General features: G+C 38.8%; 1 protein-coding gene across 18 annotated transcripts in view; it reads right to left on the bottom strand.

The window, feature by feature from the left end:
* The window catches only part of MEF2C (myocyte enhancer factor 2C), a 140,673-nt gene extending 122,252 nt beyond the window's left edge, over window positions 1-18,421 (bottom strand). For 10 of the 18 annotated variants that reach the window (XM_083817164.1, XM_083817181.1, XM_083817175.1 and 7 more), the window contains exon 1: window positions 4,564-5,132. The gene's annotated coding sequence lies outside the window, so the exon portion shown is untranslated. Of the gene's footprint in view, window positions 1-782; window positions 3,334-4,563; window positions 5,133-8,715; window positions 8,815-18,241 lie in introns of those variants that run through there. The other 8 variants (XM_083817179.1, XM_083817176.1, XM_083817168.1 and 5 more) reach the window with 2 other exon arrangements.
* Between the last annotated feature and the right edge of the window lie 203 nt (window positions 18,422-18,624).

The raw sequence follows: 18,624 nt of genomic DNA, 5'->3' as shown, positions 1-18,624 counted from the left end.
CTCAGACTGGTCTTTTTTCTTTTCCACTTTATTTGGCTGCGAGGTACTTCAGGATATTTCAAACATTTCTATAACTGCAGTTATTGCCTATTACCAGGGGCTTACTTTTGGAAACATTACCCTACGAAAACTTTTTAAATTTCCATTTGAGCCTCATAATATGGTTGTTGAGAAGTTACTGTAATGCATATGGGAAACAAAAGGAGAAAAGGAAAATGTGCTCTCACGTATGATATAATCTACAGCTAGACAAAGCAAGAATCAAGGAAAATAAAAATGTGCTTTCAGCGTCCATTAAGATGAAACATCTCAATTTACAGGAGTTTCCTGTCTGATTATAATAACACATACAAAATTAAATGCATAAATATTAATTTTATGTATCGCATAAGATGAAGGCAATGAAAAAATGTTTACATTTATGGTTGACTCATTAGTGTTTTATTATGTGAAACACTAGGAGGCATCAGTTGGGTAAAAAAAGAGTTTTTTGTTTTTTTTTTTTTTAAATGGTAAGAAATTAACATAGAAATAATCAGCTTGCAAGTTTCATATGTCCAAATGCTAAAGGCTGTACATTATAATTAAATTATGCAAATAGCCAAAACTCTCCGTTCTCACAGACATATCACAGACATAGTTAATAATACAGGGACAACATTTTATTTCTTAACTGTTTTCAAACCAATCTACTGTGTTCACATGTGCAACACAAAGTATAGTTTTACTTCATATTCAATATTTAAAAAATAACAGAATAAACACTAAGTAAGATGACTTACTTGTACATTCCTCAATATTATACTTTTTGGTAAATCTGCAAAGAACTGACATCTTGTACGTACTCTCCTCTGCAAGTAAGCTCTTAATAGGGTAAATGCTGCGAATTTAGTGTAGTCCCAGGCACTTTAAGAACTTTTAATTGCTACTTCAAGGTATCATCTAGGCAAAAATGATTTTAAAAATTCCAGGACAATCATCTCCTACATTATATTTCCTCAGAGCAGTGAATAAACAGCGCTTTTAAAATTTTGTGTAACAATGCCACAAGTGACCTTTTAGGATCAAGTAATACAAAACCAGTAAGGTCAAAACTGAATTTTCCTTCCTTCAAATTGCATTAACAATGACTAAGCAAGAGAGTTATAGTTGTCTTATAGAATAATCAATTGAAATTGAAGTGTGTCTTGCCATGCTGCAGCAATCAGCCTTTATCTCTGCCCAATCAAAATGACATGTGAACTGCCTAATCCTTCTTTTGTAAGGCACATAAGACTTTGTTGTCACTGTTGGTTTTGTGAATCGCCTCTATAAGCTGGTCTGATTTCCTAAAGATGACAGATCCCGGTGAATAGACAAGCTCTACTGCACTGCAGTCAATGAGAGGGTGAGATTAAGGTGGAGGACTAAAGACACTAGCTTTTAATCACCTGTCCACATGTAACATTGAGCACCAGTTCTGAGAAAATTACCTTAAAGCTGGACACAAGACCAAAACAATTCCTATACTTAAGGAAAACAGAAAATCAGGATTTGTTTTTTACAGTTTTTGTTTTGCACAACCAGTGCAAGAAACGTGAATTGTTCTTCTAAGCCCATTTTGCATCTGAAATAAGACGCAAAACTGTATTTTAAGACTCTTCAAATACCAGCATACTATCCTTACTCTTAAGGCTAAAGTCTTCTAGCTGTTTGCAATTACACAGATAATTTTTTGCATATTATGTCTAAGTTGCTACAGAGCCTAAGTATGGGCATAGAAAAACTTCCCTGTTGAAATCAAATAGCAAGATTTTAAAAGCTCAAAATACATCACAAATATACCTGCTTTGGTTATTCTTCAAAATGCTGAAGGAGAGAGTATAAACTTGAAATTATATAACATCTATATATGCTCATCTTTATAATCTGTGTTTTCAAAAGAACACCATCACATTATATATGATTTTTGGATAATGTGTGTAATTTAGAATAATGATGTCCAACAGGTAAAAATGGAGTATACATATCAAAAAAAAAAAAAAAAAAGCTTGTTCTTTCAAACACCTAATACTTGCTCATGACTGCTAGCTCAATGAGATGTAGAAATACTACTTAGCTGTCTCTGAAGATGAACTGAACTATTTTGCTGAACAAGAAATTAACCTGCGATAGAGAAAAGTAAAATTAAAATAAATGAAGATGGCAGAAGTATTCAATTCATAACTGCTGTGTAATGAGTTATCAAAATCTTTCAGAGGTAAACTTTTGTAAAAAGCTTAAGAAAGCTTCATTTTCTTTGTCTGCAATGCTTTAGATGTCTCAGAAAGCACAGCTGTTTAAGATAAGTATCTGTATCTGTTTTTTTAAATATACATGTTGCAGGCATACAAATAAAGATAGATATTCAAAAAACATAAAATTTCAAGAACATTTTTCTGACCCTGTCATTAAAGAAAATTCACAGTAGGAAAGCATTCATGTGAATTTTCTTTTGACTCTCCAATATTAGAAGCCAAGAAACATAATTCTAAAATATTTAATCTCACACACATCATTTAATACCACTTTCTATAAGGCTCTTAAGACTATGTTTCTTTTTTTCTTGGTCAAGTAAACTTAAGAGGATACAAACATATCTGATTCCCGGATACAGGACATCAAAAGTGGCATTCTTTTCACTTTTTTCCAAAGATAACTATGGGACAGGCAAGAGTTTTAAGTATTTTAGGGACCTGACCCTGCAAATTATTTTTTATGTGACTTCTTCATTTTCACACGAGTTGTCTCAGCATTATCAGTGGGACAAGCTGTGTAAGTACTTTTTTCAGGAAAGGTTTTCATAGTCAGGTCCCCAAATTACCTTCTGATACTAGCTATGTAAGGTATATCAGTAAATATATATAAAAACAAGTTTTTAAACTAAAAGGATGTGTACTACGAGGAACATGGAAACCCCAAATTAAGTGCCATTCACTCAAATTTGTCCCCAAAGAAATTTTCCATTACTTCCAAAGGGACTTAAGAGTTAGCAGAGACTTCAGTATTAGACCCAGTATGAACTATGTATTCATTAATATAGAAAGAATAATATAATAGGGGTTTTAATAAAATTGGTAAGGGCAGAAACTCTTGTGATTATTTTTTTCTGACTTGGGGTTAGGGTCCTAAAATCATGCAACAAAAATAATTTACGAAATAACAAATCCCAAAGTGGCCAATTGCCTTAGTGTTTGAACTGGAAATCAGTGTGTAATACAGAGGTTAAAACTGGTTCACAGGTGGTTTTATTTCCATGCCCTGCCAAGCCTCTAGGGATCAGAGTTATTATACTCCATATTAACACCAGTTTTCAACCACAATACCCTGGAAAGTGCCAGTAAAAAAGAAAACTAGTTACATTTGCATCTAAAATATTTGGTTTATCATCTGTCTTGTAGTTCTTTTAAAGTAAAGATATGAAACTAGGACATTTGCCATTAAGCTGATCGTCGCATATGTGCTAGGAAAATGCATTCTGTGTCAAGACAATTCTTTTCTGATCACCAGTAAAACATAGGCAAAGTGTCTTTCTCTGCTAATTCTCTTAAATCTTTTTTCTTAAGTTGTGTATAACACTATTTGATTTTAGGATACAGTTATTTGCTAATAATAATTATTACAAACAAAGAAAATAGAACTCTTCTAACTCTTCTATAACAGACAGTGCTTAGGTTCCCACAATAATTCATTAAGTTTTGTTTGGATTTTTTTTTTTTCCTTGAGAAAAGTAATGATTAGTTTATACTTGTTTTGCTTTTCAGGCTGATAGAAGGTCACGCTAAGTTTCATGGAAAATGCTAAGTATTACAGTTACATAACGCACCAATAGTCTTACAAGTCTCTCATTTACATTAAACTTTATCTTAGCCTATAAGTAACTGTACATCAACTAACATAGCTAGTTTTGTGACCCCCTTGTATTCAAAAATATAAGGATTACTGAAAGTACTATGTAAAGACTAAAACATACTATTCCCAAAGAGGTTCGTTGCCTATGACTTAAGTTCCCACATGGATGCAAGGGGTCTCTCCATCTCAAACTTAAGTACTCACAGGAAAGATGCATAAAGTTAAACAGTTGCAAGCATCCATTACCTAAACTCAAGAACTGAAGAGCCTATGATGCAATGAAGTTCAAGAGCGTTTCCCTCAAACTGGATTGTTTCCTTAGTCTGAAAAACCAGGGTGCAAGCACTGCAAGGTCATAGCATTTGGTGAACTATTAAAACAAAACAAGCTTCAAACACTTCACAGTATCAAACATACAAACAACATAAACTAACTTCATCAAAGTTATGACACGGACAAAGACAAGTCTGCAGCAATTTGAATAGCTAGTGATTTAACAATGTTACTTGTCTGAAAAGTTACTTGTAAGCAATTGACACAAAAATCATACTCTCAGAAAGTCTGCAGGCAACCTCAGTCCCAGTCCGCATGCACTGACTGACACGTTCTTCAAAGGCAATAGCAAACGTACGTAGGGCTTCTGCCCTATGCCCACTCTATTTTATTCCGACGCTGAATTTTACATGTACTTACATGACAAACATTTAGCTGTTTGGGTGATCAGACTAGTCCTGGAGATATTTTCCTTTCATAGGAAAAAGCAAAAATCCCCTTACTTCTTCCAGCCTTAAATATTCGCCACCTGGTTCAACATGCAGCCTCCTTGAATCACACACACAACCTTCAAAGTCAATCCAATAAGCAGCCAGAAGACGTCTGGTGTGTGTGTGTGTGTGTGTGTGTGTGTGCGCGCGTGTGCGTGTGCGCGCGTGTGTGCGTGTGTGCAGCGTGGAGGAGGAGAAAGTGGCTGAGCTGCTGGTCGGATTAAAAGTAACCGGACTCGTCCCGAGAGCGTCCAGGAAGGAAGTGACAGCAGGCGAATGGGAAAAGCCGAGCAGCTCACAGCCTTTGTAACATCGCGGAGGGGAAGGGGGAGGCAAGGAAGGGATTCAAACTACACGCCTGACGAGGTGTCTGTCCTTGTCTGCTTCTCTCCCTCTTCCTCCCTTTTCTTTTCCTTCTCCGCGTCTCTATTTCTCTCTCTCTCCCACAATCCCAAACGAATGACTCTCTCCTCCCGAGCTGGAGAAATAATCAGTTTCACTCTTGCAAAAAGGGGGCGGGATCAGATCCCGAAAGCGTTTTAATAAAACAAACATAGAGCAGCGGCAGCAGCTCCTTTCCTTGCCCCTCTAGTCTAAACTAGATTGATAAATTACTCCACTACACTACTTTAATTATGTATATGGTATGCAGAATAAATCACTGAACATCAGCACCTCAATCAAGCACTTTTTAAATGATAATTGCATCTTGGGCGAATCAATCTTTCCATTCCTGACATTTTGCTAATTTTAGTTTTACGGTGGGGGTAATGGCATATGCCACACGCAAACCTAATGACAATCCTTTATTATACCGCGCCACGACAACGCGGCGAGCCGGTGCATATTTTCCCCCTTCTGGCGAGGTACAGTAGCGTGAGGGCGCAGATCTCTGCGAGGAACCGGGGTGGGGGGGTGGTGGTGGGGGGAAACACATCCCGGGGCCGCTCCGACAGCGGCAGCGCAAACGCTGCGCACGCCGAGTTTGCGGCGAGCCAGGCGAGGGACTGGGAACAACCCCCCCAGGCACGTCCGAGCCCTGCGAGCGGGCAGGGACGGTGGTGCGAGGCCGGCGGAGAGCTTTTCGGGAGGGGACGGCGCTGTCGGGGGGGCAGCAGAGCCTCATCCATCGCCGCTGTCACCAGCCGGCTCCTACAGCGCCCCGGGGACGCCGCTTCGCGCACCCGCTGCGCTTCGTGTCCCGTCCCCTGCTCCTTGCCTGCCGGGGCTCCTTCTCCGGAGCCCTCTGTCTGCAAAGCCACACAAAACTCCTTGGGCTCCGCACCCGGCCGCTGGGGACCGGACCCCCGGGCGCGGAGCTGAAGCGCTGGCGAAGTTTGGGGCAGCATCCCTCAGCCTTAAAACCCCGCTCGCCCCCCGTGCCCCGGCCCAAATCACAGCCGGCTCTCGGGATGGTCTCTGCTCAGACTGATCCACGGCTGTGCACGCCGTATAAAAGGGGAGGAGGTTTTTTTTTTTAATATAGGTGCATTTGGTCTTAAAACCAGGACTGTGCTGTATGTGAGCTTGAATCCAAATCAGGCGCGTGTAATACTTTGCGAGTAAAACTGGACTTTGCAGATACTTGCTTTTATTTTCATGTAGATAGCCAACTTCTACAACCCTATGAGAGCAGCAGGGGAGTTTATAAAGGCACAGACCATTATTTTTATGATAGATTACGGTACTGGAAATAGGAACAGCATGCATGATAAAACCAAAACACTGAATTCAAACAGCAGTGATAAATATATGTTTGCTTTGTTTTAATGCAAGTTCTTCGTCTTGCAGTCTTTTCCCCTATAAACATCTCATTGGGCCACTGACCTACTTTGGAAGCTCCATATTTGACAGTGAATAAATGTCTTCTAAATTCTACTGTACTTCTTAAAACACGGATGCGCAAAGCACGGGCAGAGCAAAACAAAGCTCTAACAAACACCCTGCGATCGTTCTCGGCTCAGATCCCTGGAGACCTGACCTCCACTGACTACAGGTCTCACGGTGCCCTAAATCTCCTGAGGAGATTTAGACATGGAGAATGGACAACTCTTAACTGGCAGACAGTTACGTGGCATAAAATACCCCCACAAGAGCAGTGCCGATGTTCCTTGAACCACCAGGCAGCCAGACATCAGCCAAACGCCTTGCGTACGGAGGTGAGAGGCACAGAAGTGTGGCAGGGTCAGCAGTGGAGCCGAAGTAACACTGGGGAATTTAAACTTTCTCAGCCACAGGTCTGGTATGAAGCACAGCAGGAGAGGAATATGGAATAGTTACACGGGTTACATCGCCTTGCTATGCCCCTTCTGCAGGCAATTTTGGTCTCCCGGCATGGCACCCAACTTTCCAGTAATATTCATATTTTCTTAGCGGCAAAAATAGACAACTGTGTTAAGACTTCACACTTTTGTGCTCTAATTGAAAATGACTGTCATCTGCTTTATTTTGTGCAGGATATGTAAGTTTTCAGGTTTCTGGCTAGTTGATAACACAGCCCTTCAAGTGGCAAGACAGAACTTGAGTACTATCATGTCCTGAAAGCAATTATCAGAGTAGGCAAGTATTTCAGAAAATAAAATATACAGCAGCTTAGCACATTTACTACACCTCCATGTGGGCACTGGTGGCTTAATCTTTAAATAGTTGTGACCTTCACATATTGGGAATATCTTTAAGCCGTGCCAAGTTTTTGTCATGAGTACAATTCATCAAATTCATGTAAAGGACACCTCGATTTTTAAAACAGGGCTCAGATGCTAGATGGACAAACAGATATCAGGAAAGGGATCGTGCTTTCTCACTCATATCAGGGTTAGATAAGACATAAATTTGTTCAATATCTTTTGAAGTATTTAGAATTTTTTTTTCTATTTTGCTGTATTTAATTTTAAAATCTGGAGTAATTTCAAACGGTGAAAAACCTTTGTTCTGGTGTCTATACTTGTACTGATGCTCCACAAATGCATCCTTTTCAGATTTCTGGCAGGAGACTCAAATCCACTCTTTCTGCTGTTGACAGGTTGTGTGTAGGTCTGCTGACAATTTTTTTTTTTCCTCAATCCACCACCTGAGGCATTCACTGTCTTAAACAACGACACATCAGTCAAAATGCAATAATTATAAAATCAGACCTCCAAAGTCTTATCAAAGACTGAAACGAGCCCAAGTATCTCTTTCCTTTACAAGTATGATTATCTCAAGGTGGGCTTAGAAAATACTCCTTTGAAGATGATTATCAAAGTCCATTTTTGTTCTTTTGTGGCTGCTGAACATACCTTTCCGTTAGGAGAAATGAGATTGCCAGCTAACATCTTTTAATGGTGTTTAAACTGAAAAGAGGTAAGGTTACTATGAAATGATCCACCTCCTTTGCATCCTAACCCTGGGGTGGCTTGGTTTCTATTTTCCGTTTAAAGTTCTGCTCAACCCCACTCCACTCCACGCCTCGCTCTCTTCCACCACCTCCCTATCTTGTAAGAGCAACGCAGTATAACACTTCTTCCCATGTCTGGCTGCTTTTAAACTTGGCCCACGCTGGGTGCAGCGCTTGAAGTGAGCTTTACAAAATTATTTTAAAGTGAGCTGGGGCGGTTGCCACAGCAACCCACCCTGAGAGAAATTGAGGCTATAGATTAATCTACCCCACAAGATTATTCAACAGTACTGTATTTGTTCTTCGTTCATTCAGAATATTCCCTCAATCCATACTCTTTTATAATGAACAAAAGATGTAAACTCGGATAATTTCAAGGATACATATTCCAGGAGCACAATTTAAATGCTTTGCAAACCATGGTACAGAGCTGAAATGTACATGATTCTTTGCAAAATCATCTAATTGCAAAAAATATTTGCAAGGTAGGCACAGCTGACACATGAACTTTAAATAAAATGGCATGCCATTACTAAAATGGTGTTGTATACATCAAGCAATGATTACAGAAAGCCTTTGTCACAGGTGTACCTGTAAGAACATAATACAGCAGAGCTTGCTCTCCAGGCTTTGCTTTTAACATTAAATCTGAAAACAATAAATAGTGCTTTGTAATATCAAATGCAATAAATATTAAACACTCACCACATACACCCTCTTTATTGTCAAAATCATCCGCCTCCAATGCTTTACTTAATCTTTTCCATAGTAGTTACTTCACAGTTTACAATTCGTGTTCGGCACCTTGGATGTTTAAAAGCACAAAAGTAGTGTATTATTAAAATGCAAACCCATAGTACTTAAATATATTTAAAGAGATTTATGAAACAATTTCTATAAAAAGAATACGAGCCTTTACCGATGTGCACTTAGGACTAAAAGGAGTATCACTTGTAAGTGACTTGAAGTTTTCAGCTGTCATAAACTCCATCTGAATCCTACCTCAGGGATGCTGCTCTACCCATAAAATTACGAAAGCATTGATCTTGGACCCTACTAATCCTCCAGCAGGTACTTAGACAATAATTTACGCGCCGATGTACACTTTGAAAAGAAGTAGTTGTCCCATTGTTTAATAAAGGCCAATTGAAAACACGCCGAGATGTTAAAGCCCAGGCTATTAATTCCTTCCCTGTTACCCACAGCTGCGTGCTCTGCCGCTGACCCACAACGTTCCCCCTGCGGGAACGCAACACCCGGCACCCCAACGGTGTCTTTTCAACAGAAACGCCCGTTTTTGGACAACGTGGGTGTGATTGCGTGTGGGGAGGGGGGCGCCTGAGCCCGCAGCAAACACTCAGCTCCACGGCGCGCATCGGGGCAGCGGTGGCTGCGCTCCCACCCCATCCCACCCCATCCCCGTCCCTTGGGCGCATTTGGCCGGTACCCTCCTAAAGTTGGGCGTTTATTTAGCCTCCTAAAGAACGAGGAGGCGGTGCTGGGTCCCCGCAGCCCCGCCGGAGGGCGCCGTACAGTGTGTGTGTGTGTGTGTCTGTGTGTGTGTGTGTGTCTGTGTGTGTCTCTCTCACTGCGTGTGTACGTGTGCATTTCTCCTCCTGGAAGGCTCCCTGGCCCTTGCACCCCTTATTTTACCCTGGAGTAAAACTGCTGGCCGCCGTGGGGAGCTTGCAGGTGGCCTCATCAGCATCATTATCTATGACTTCCCAGGCTGTCAGAAAGTTTTTTTTTTTTTTTCTTTTTTAAATTCCACCTTTTTACAAAAAGCGGGATTTGTTTTCATGGCATTTTCCCCTCGATGGTATTTTCAAGGGCCTTAGCGGGGAAGAGACTGATTGCAGAGGGGAAAAGGCTGCCAAATGCACTAAGTCAACAATGAAAAGGGGGATTGTTTGTTTTGTTAAACTGATCCAGTTCTAGTAATCTGAAGTGTTTCATTGTTACAAAAGGCAGTTTCTGAGGCTGTAGCTTGCGAGTTGATATTGTCCTTTAACTACCTCACAAACAGTTGTCCAAAGATTATTTTTATCTGTGAATTTTTTACTGTAGTGTTTGCTTTGTTTCTTTTTTAACAGTGTTTTAAAACTAGAGATAAAGGGAAACTTCTTTGTAGACAAATACGCTTTCTTTCAAAGATTAGATATTACTAAAATTGTCCTGAAAGTGTAAAAATAGCATTATTACATTGTGAATGACAACACAGACTAATATTGGACAGCAGAGATCTGGAGCTAGTGATAGCCAGTCTTTCAGGAGTTAGCAACTTTATGGAAAAGTTAAATTTAGTGTTTTATGTGGAACTAGGATGCTGTAGGGCTTACGCACCAGATCCAAACTCCCCTGAAGTCTGTTGAAATCCAATGCCCGCTGATGGGTTTTAGATGAGACCCTAAAATGGAAGCTCAGGCCCACATCAGCAGTCACCCAGATCCTATTCCTGCCTCAGACTTAATCTTTGGAAACGATGGAACTCCAATTCCCGTACCGGGCACTGCCTCTCTGTAAGGTATTCAAATGTTCTCATCATCCTATGACAGCATTCCACCAAATGTATAAAGTTTATATATATACATATGTATTTTAGGGGGACAACAGTTGTAGTCAATGAGCTTACTTAAGTGTAGCTAAAGGAAGAATTTAACCTACTAACCTTTCCCCTGTTAGGGACTCCAAAAATGTGAGTCTAGACTTGCATGGAGAAATGTATCAAGGGTCTTGAAGTTCTTCAGTGTTAGCCAGACGTAAGCGAGCAAAACTTTTGTCTCAGGCAAACCAAAAAGCTAAGTAACAAGTTTCAACTTTTATTTTTTTTTTCAGAAATATCTTCTGACATAAAGTTAATTAGGTGAAATTTCAAGCTAAATGGGCTTTTTTCCTAAGCAAAAAATATAAAAATAGATTAAATATGAGCTTAGAGTGGAAATTTGGAATCACTTCCCCATCTTAATAGGGTTTAAGTACAGGAATGTATTTGAAGAACAATTTTGGAAATATTGTCACTTTGCATGAACTGCTGTTCATCAGTCTGATTATTCTGCATCTTCATATGCCTCAGAAACATTAGATTTTTTTTTTTCATATATTTTTTTTTAACAAGACATTTGGTGGGAATGTAATTCATATGGTTTAATACAACTGTGACTGAAGTCTACCTCGATTAGGAAAAAGCCTCCCCCACCAAGAGATGCAGTATCCTTGCTGTCGCTAAAGGCAAACGGTACACCAAGGAGACGTGCTATGCTTTGGTGGGTCTTTGTCCTGAACCAAACAGAGATGGACCTGGAGCAGCTGTGGGATGCTGGGATCAGGTAGGTTGCCGCCAACTGCAAAGGACACCAAGAGTCCCTATTGCTAAACTTCCCCATCTATCTTTTGGTATCACACTCAACCTCTAGGCTTGATGAAGTGGAAGATACATTTGTGTTTCATTTTTAATATATGCGGTAGTAGATGGTTTAAACCTCTTCACCATTAGCCGAGTTAAAAGAAGTTTCTGCTAGGACAGTTCCCCCTACCTCTCTCTAAGAAGAAAGGTTCCTGAAAAATAAGCTTCAGAACTAGCATTGTAAGAAATGGTTGTAACTGCCTTTTTTTCGTTCCTACTACTACATTTATTTGCCCATGTGATTGCCCCCAGTGGAATACATAGAATCTTCCTTTGATCTCCCTTCATTTTGGGAAACAGGGTGGGGGGAAGGATTTTTTTTTTTTTTTTTCAGCTCTGTATTCCCTATCCTTTCATGAAATGGTTTTGCCTAAGGTATTGTGATATTTTCAGGTATTTTGCCAAAAATCCCTCAACCCAAAACAAAAAATATGATTGCACCCCCTTACTAATTGTGTGATACTCAAGCATTTGTCTATCTGGCACTGCATGATGATGCGATACAGAAGCAGACAGCCATAGATGGCTAGAAAATGCTTAATTAAGTATTCTGCAGCTGCTACAAATTAGATCAGCATCTGCATCTGTGCAGACAATGAAATTCATGATAATTTTGAGGGCCAAGCAAAGTAGAGATTTGTTTTGGATAGGCCCCCTAGCCACAATTCAAACAAAATTCAAATCAAACCTGTTCTAAGTATACCAAAACAGTGGTCAACTCCATCTCTTGTTGCTGAAGGCCACTACGGTTCTTCGTCCTGGCTTCAGATGCAGATTCCAACATACCACAAGAAAGGCTGCTGTTATGGCATTCCTAGCTAGAAGAGGAAATGCCTTTTTTAAAAAATAACATATATATATTTTATTTTTTTTGAGAAGAAAAATTCTCAGGAGTTTTCTAGAGTGAAATTTATATTTCAGATAAGCACCCAGATTTTTGGACGTTTCTCTGAGAATTTGCATCTATTGCAAATTGCTTACCACTTTCTGTAACTGAAGCTTGAGTAAATGATATGCAAATTTAAAAGGTCAATCATCCTGTCTGTTTTAACAGAGTATGCTGTATGATATTTGCAGCACAAATTGAGTATAGCACAGAAAAGCAATAGATTAGTGTATGGAATGAGGTAATAAAGATAACACAGATATCAAGAGGTAATATGTTAGTTTGTGGATATTTTGAGAAAATACACTTTTTATTTTGCTTGTAAAAGTCCTCACTACTAAGTTCCTGTTTTTGTTTTGCATTTGAGCAGCTCCAGACACAAGAGTTGGTCTATAAATGCATCTTCTAAGCGTTTTCTAAGTCCTGCTGTAATACTAATATTTCTATTATCAAAACAGTAATTAATATGAAATTTTATTAGTTGTTTTAGAGAGGCCGTTTGAAAGTTGACAGCTCTTGTTGATATGTGAGGAAGAACTTGTAACCTCCATGGCTGTAAAATGTAATTGCACAATAGTTGGGTCAGCCTTTAGATGTGCTTGTGCCACTTGTGTTAGTCTATATTAAAACTTCCATGAGCCTCTAGCTGTGATGTCATTGGTTATAACTCTTCCCATGGAAGCACTTTAAATACTGAGGTTAAAAGGAAACTAATCCTCAGAGGTCATGTTTGGATATCTACTTTGGTTTAGATGTATTTTATCTGAAGTTATTGTTGCTGTCGTATGATCTAGTTTGAGCATCTCTGCACAGCTCCTGGATGATATGGACAGTTTTAAGTTCCCAGTTCTGGCCTGTTATGTTCTGCAAGCCTATGCCAATCAGCCCAGCTACACCTGGTTTCAACAATAATTTTATGGGCAGCTACACCGACATGGTCAAAGGAGAGGAAACCTAGCTACTAAATTGAGAAAATTTCTGAACTTGGGGGTTGCTGTATTTGTCAGCCAAGTACAGACCATATAGAGCCAACGTCCTTCGATTTTTTAATTAGTCGGTTAATTTCCAGTCATATATATATATATTGAAATGTTTTGAACTGACCCATCAACTGTGTCACTACCCCCCTCCATTGCTGAACTCTTAATAAAAAGTTAAATGTTTCCATTCTGGTGGCACAAGCTGTTGTCCTTATGCTTGGTATCTACAGAAGCCTATATGGCCCCTTTTCTCCAGTACCTCCGGACATGATTGTGTTGTCCTCTTTGTGGTGACTCAGATAAGGAGTAAGGCCTGGAAAATATGAGTGTGTTTGGAAGGGAATTAGGAGTTTTTTTTTAATATGTAAATGAGAGTGGAGGTTCTTTGGGGGTCCAGGTATTTAGAAGCAGTGAAGATGGGGAAAAGGGCATGTGGGTGTAAATACTTTCAGCAGGGCTATCACTAAGCAGGATAGACAGATTAAGAATTTCTGGATTGAAGTGAGATTCAATGAGTAGTTCCTGCATCCTTTTTGTGGATCAAACCCAGCACTTCTCAAATGATTTGCAGAATAGTTTCTCTCAGGAATGGAGGGACAAATGCTTCTTTGCTCAGAGTGGGAAACTGTTCCCTCATGTTTCTTAGCCAGAATACAAATCAAAATCTCATTTCAGTGAGGTTGTGTGTGCCTGAGATCTAAATGCTATCAAAAGCATAGTGGTTGAAGAGTGAGTGGCTAATTAAGTCAGACAGTGCAAGGACACATAATTAAATGGGTAGCCATGTCATTCTATGGGTAGGGACTATCTCCCAATATGCAAGTAGATTATTTCACAACCTCTTCTATTTTTCTCAGCATTGATAGACTCTTCATTAACTTTTATAATTATTGCGCATGATATTAATTTGTTGTTACCAAACATTTTTCTACATAATTTCAAACACAGGAGATGGACTGATACTGGGGAAAACGCTATTTGTGTATACTTATATTAGATAAACTTTTTTTTGCTGCATTATGCCAGCACATAAGACAGCAAAGGCAAAAAAAGGAGAATGCTGCAGATACCTATAGCACAAATCATACGAACCATTGATTTTGTATACTTCTGTATCATTGTTGGTATAGCAATGAAAGAAAGTAGAGAGAGAGAGAAAAATTACTGGGGGAGAGCATTTTTTTGTTTGTTTTGTTAAGAACAAATACAGAAAGGTTTGTTTTGCTGAATTACTGCTTAACTACTGGGTATTATACTAATCACCTTTTAATTTTTTGCCTTGATAGATGCTGTCATGTTTCAAGGTACAGCACATTGGGTACATTAACATTAGGTTGAGCTTCATATACTGCAAGCACAGCTTTTAAATATGTATGTAGTACTAGCATTACTATACACATATATATATATTTATATTAACGAACAAAGCAGTAATTTCTGTTTCACTCATTCTGTGCAGTTATTTTACATGTTTCCAGCAAACTGATATGCCCTAGCTTAAATCTGTATGTTTATCTTTGTAAGCTGTATTTATTGAACTTGATTTAGAACCCAGTGTGTGTAGAGTTGCATAGTGTTTCTGTCTTTTTTGAAAATTTCTTTAATGGTACTTCCAGAACTTGCTACATAATGCTAGTTGCTTTCAAAGGAACAAAATCTGATTTAACCATGAAATAAATTGTCTCTGCTTGCACTGGAGAAGAAAACTCAGTTAAGGGTCTGTGCATCTGTATGTTTCAACAAGGGGCAGGTTTCAACCCAGCCCACATAACCTTGTGCAGGGTAAACTGGGATGAAATGGGATAGCAGGGAGGAGCTGTGAGCAGCCCTGGGGAGTGGCATGGGGATGCTGGGGGTGTCTCCATGTGTCCCACAGAGACCACAGAGGGGTGCAGGGGTGGGCCAGCTGGCAGCCACTGCAGCAGCCTCAGAGTTTGTGAGGCAGCCAGGGGAGGCAGCGGCTGCTCGCGTTGCTCCTGGACTGGCAAGGAGGAGAGATTCCCTTCTCCATTGCTCCCTAATGTGCCTCTGTACCTCTGACTTTCAGGGAGACGCTGTGCAGAACGATTACCAATGGAGTTTTGAACAAAAAGTGAGTTAATAAAAGGCCATGAGAAAGTTGTATACATTTGTAGAATTAGGTTTTGTTTACTCTGCAAAGGGCAAAATCGTTATAAATGTAAAGTGTATATATGCACATATATATGTACACACACACTTTACATACACAAATTCATAAAAGAAATATAAAAGGGAAAATACTCATGTTTTAAGTGTGGACTTAAAGTAGTTCTAAGGCAACTCAGCCTACTTTTATCATTTCTATAATGCAATTTCATCTTTTTATCTAACTCCTAAGTGCAACGTCGTGCCTTCAGTGGAAAGTTTCCTGTTTTCACCAGTGTAAGTATAGGAGAAAAAGGCACAATATGCTTTGAAAATACCATGCAGCACGGTATGAAAAGCCTTGAATTAACTTTTGAAGAATGCAACATAAAGTCACTAAATCATATTTTTGCAAAGCTTTGTGGTTAAATCTTGTTTTATATTTTCATGCGCTGTGGAATAGCTAATACAGACATCTTCCTGACACTAGAGTTTGGATTTACTGGAAAAAACAAACGTGGTTGAAAGCTTCAACTGCTTCAACTGTAGCTTTTCAAAATAAAAAAGATAAAAAGATAGTTGAAGAATAAACTATGCTAGTTAACAAAATAGACAACTGAAAAGAACCTGGGAGCGGAAGGGATGTTGATCTCTTAGTTAACAGGGAAGATCTGGCATGGAAATAAATACATATACCAGGTATTTTAGGGTTGATTCTGCTTCTAGTTGAAATAGTAGTGAAGTTTTAGTAAAATAAGTATTTTTTTTTCTGTTTTTTTTTAAAAAAAACTCTCAGTATTTCCTATTAATAACAGAAATATTTTAGAACTTCATTGAACATGCTTATCCCTGACAATGAGAAAAATAAGAAGCAAAAAAACTAATAAAGGGCACACATTTAAATTTAATTGTTTAAATTGCCTAATGTGTAATCTCTACCTTTTGCAACATTAAACAATCTTTTTCTAGAAAAGTAAAATACTCTGTTTTGGAGTTTCATTTTACAAAATATTTTTATTATTATTTTTTTCCCAAATACAGTGCAGAATAGACTAACTTGCTCAGAATTTCTTGAAATTACCCAGGAGTTTTTCACAGTAATTACTGTTTCTGAGCCTTTAAAATCAACACAGTAAAATGCTGATGAGATTACAGTTCATGGAAATAAAGGCTCTAAAGCAAAGGTTATGTATTTTCCTTGGTTAGCGTAGCACGTACAATGTCTAGTTAACTCTAGAAACTGCCCTTACTATTTACAATCTTCTGATTTAACAGCGCATGGTTTTAATGGCTGTTTAGGGGATTTAGTTTCTATACTACAGATGTTATGCACAAAACAGCATTTTTTTACAGGCATTGCTTAGTTTGAAGGCAGTCCCTTTCATACGTCATCCAAGAAAGTATCTTGGATATTTAGAGGTTTACTTTATACTTTGCCTAGTAATGTTTTATTTTATTGGTCTCTTATCCTAAGATTGAGTAGGATATTCTTGTACCAAACAAAGTTGTGATGATTTTCATACAGCACGTTCCAGAAACAAAAATGATCTCTGCTGGTCTTTTTCTGTCTCCCAAAATGAAGAAATGCCTTATCTACCTCTAGAGGTTGGAGTTCTCTGTCAGGTTTACTGGTCCCATGCCAAGTGGTCTAGCTTAAAAAAATAAAAAAAATCAGGGGATGCTTAAAAGGGCTTCAGATATTATTTTCTGGCCTAACCTTAGTCTGTCCATTGCCGATAAATCATTATTTTGACATATGGGGAATATCCACTACAGAAATAGTATAACTGTATATTGACATATGATTCCCTTCTTTCTCACATTAGTGTCTTCTATGATGTGCATGTGAATTGTGGATGTGGAATCTGTTTACTCAAAAAGATTCATATGGTCAAGTTTTCTCTCTGTTTACTTGCTTAAATAAATGTTTTCAATTTAACACAACAATTTGTAATGAATACTGTGAAACAAAGTTAAAAGAATGAGTTCTTGAAATAGAAATCATAATAAAAATGCTTTTCTCCCCTCCAAAATATTTATTTTAACATGTGGTCACATTTTCCGACATTTTCACATTAATTGAAATCTTATTGTTCTAGGAGAATAAACCTTCTTCCCTTCCTTTAGTTTCCCAGCTCTTACAGAAATTAAAGAGTACACACGGGGGCATAATTTGTGGTTTTAAAGTAAGTATAATTGTGTAAATTCATAATAAAAAGCATTATGCCAAGGCAGTACTCTCATACAGACCATTTTGTAATTTACCTTTCCACTTAAATGAAAGGAAACAGTTTCTTCTGATAATCTTCTGGTGACTGAGCTTTATAGAATGTTCTAAATATTCTAAATTTCATTCCTCTTATTACCAAGTAATCTTATATTGATGTTCAGAAGGAGTTTGTAAGGCTCTGGAATGTCAGCTGAAGCTTCAGATACTGGGAACTGTCTGGAGAGAAACAAAGCCTTCCTATTTATTTGGAAATTACCAGGATAATTCGTGTATCTTAAAGGAGGCAGTTTAAGGGGGGAAAGGGTACAACACCAGTGCTGTGGCTCTTGGTGTTCCCGTATGTAATCTTGTATGCTTTTTGCATTCAGATTCATAGAAACAACTTGAAAGAAACCGACTATAAATATCCAGTCACTTTCAAGAAACTTTTCTTGGCAACAGAAGCTAAAATCAAGCACCATATCAAATAAAATGCGAAGCATGCTACAAAGCTTATCTGCTTTCTCTTGAAGAAAGCTTTGTGAGCATAGCCATGAGCCTGGAGCCGAGTCACCCAGTGCTGCGGCAAGGAGAACCACTCTAAAGACTTAAAATCATTTTTAATCATTTTCTCTATTAAAACTCACCAGTGCCCTTCTTCTGCTTCTCCAGGAAGTTGTACCCGTCAGCACCTGCTGAGGGCTTCGTTGATCAAACCGTCAGGTAAAAAAAAAAAAAAAAAAAAAAAATTCCCGTAGAATAAAGCCAGACCAGCTGGCTTTGAAGAGAAACCCCCCAGTTTGGGTTGTGTTTGCCTCACTCACCCTCTCCTCGTCAGCCCTGGGCTTTTTCTCCTTTGGTTGTTGACCTGTAGGCTGCGTGATGCGGGCGCACAAGTGTCTGGCAGGCTATGGTGCACCTGTCTCTGTCACTCCAGAGTAAATTTAGCTGTAAAAGGTATCACTGACAAGCAGACCTTTGTCAGCGCTGGCAAACGAACACAGCACTGCTGTCCCCCTTCAAAGTCCGC

Source organism: Anser anser (genome assembly GCF_964211835.1).
Source record: "Anser anser genome assembly, chromosome: Z".
Taxonomy (NCBI): domain Eukaryota; kingdom Metazoa; phylum Chordata; class Aves; order Anseriformes; family Anatidae; genus Anser; species Anser anser.
Note: the sequence above shows the minus strand (reverse complement) of the source record. Positions and strands in the feature narration are given on the sequence as shown.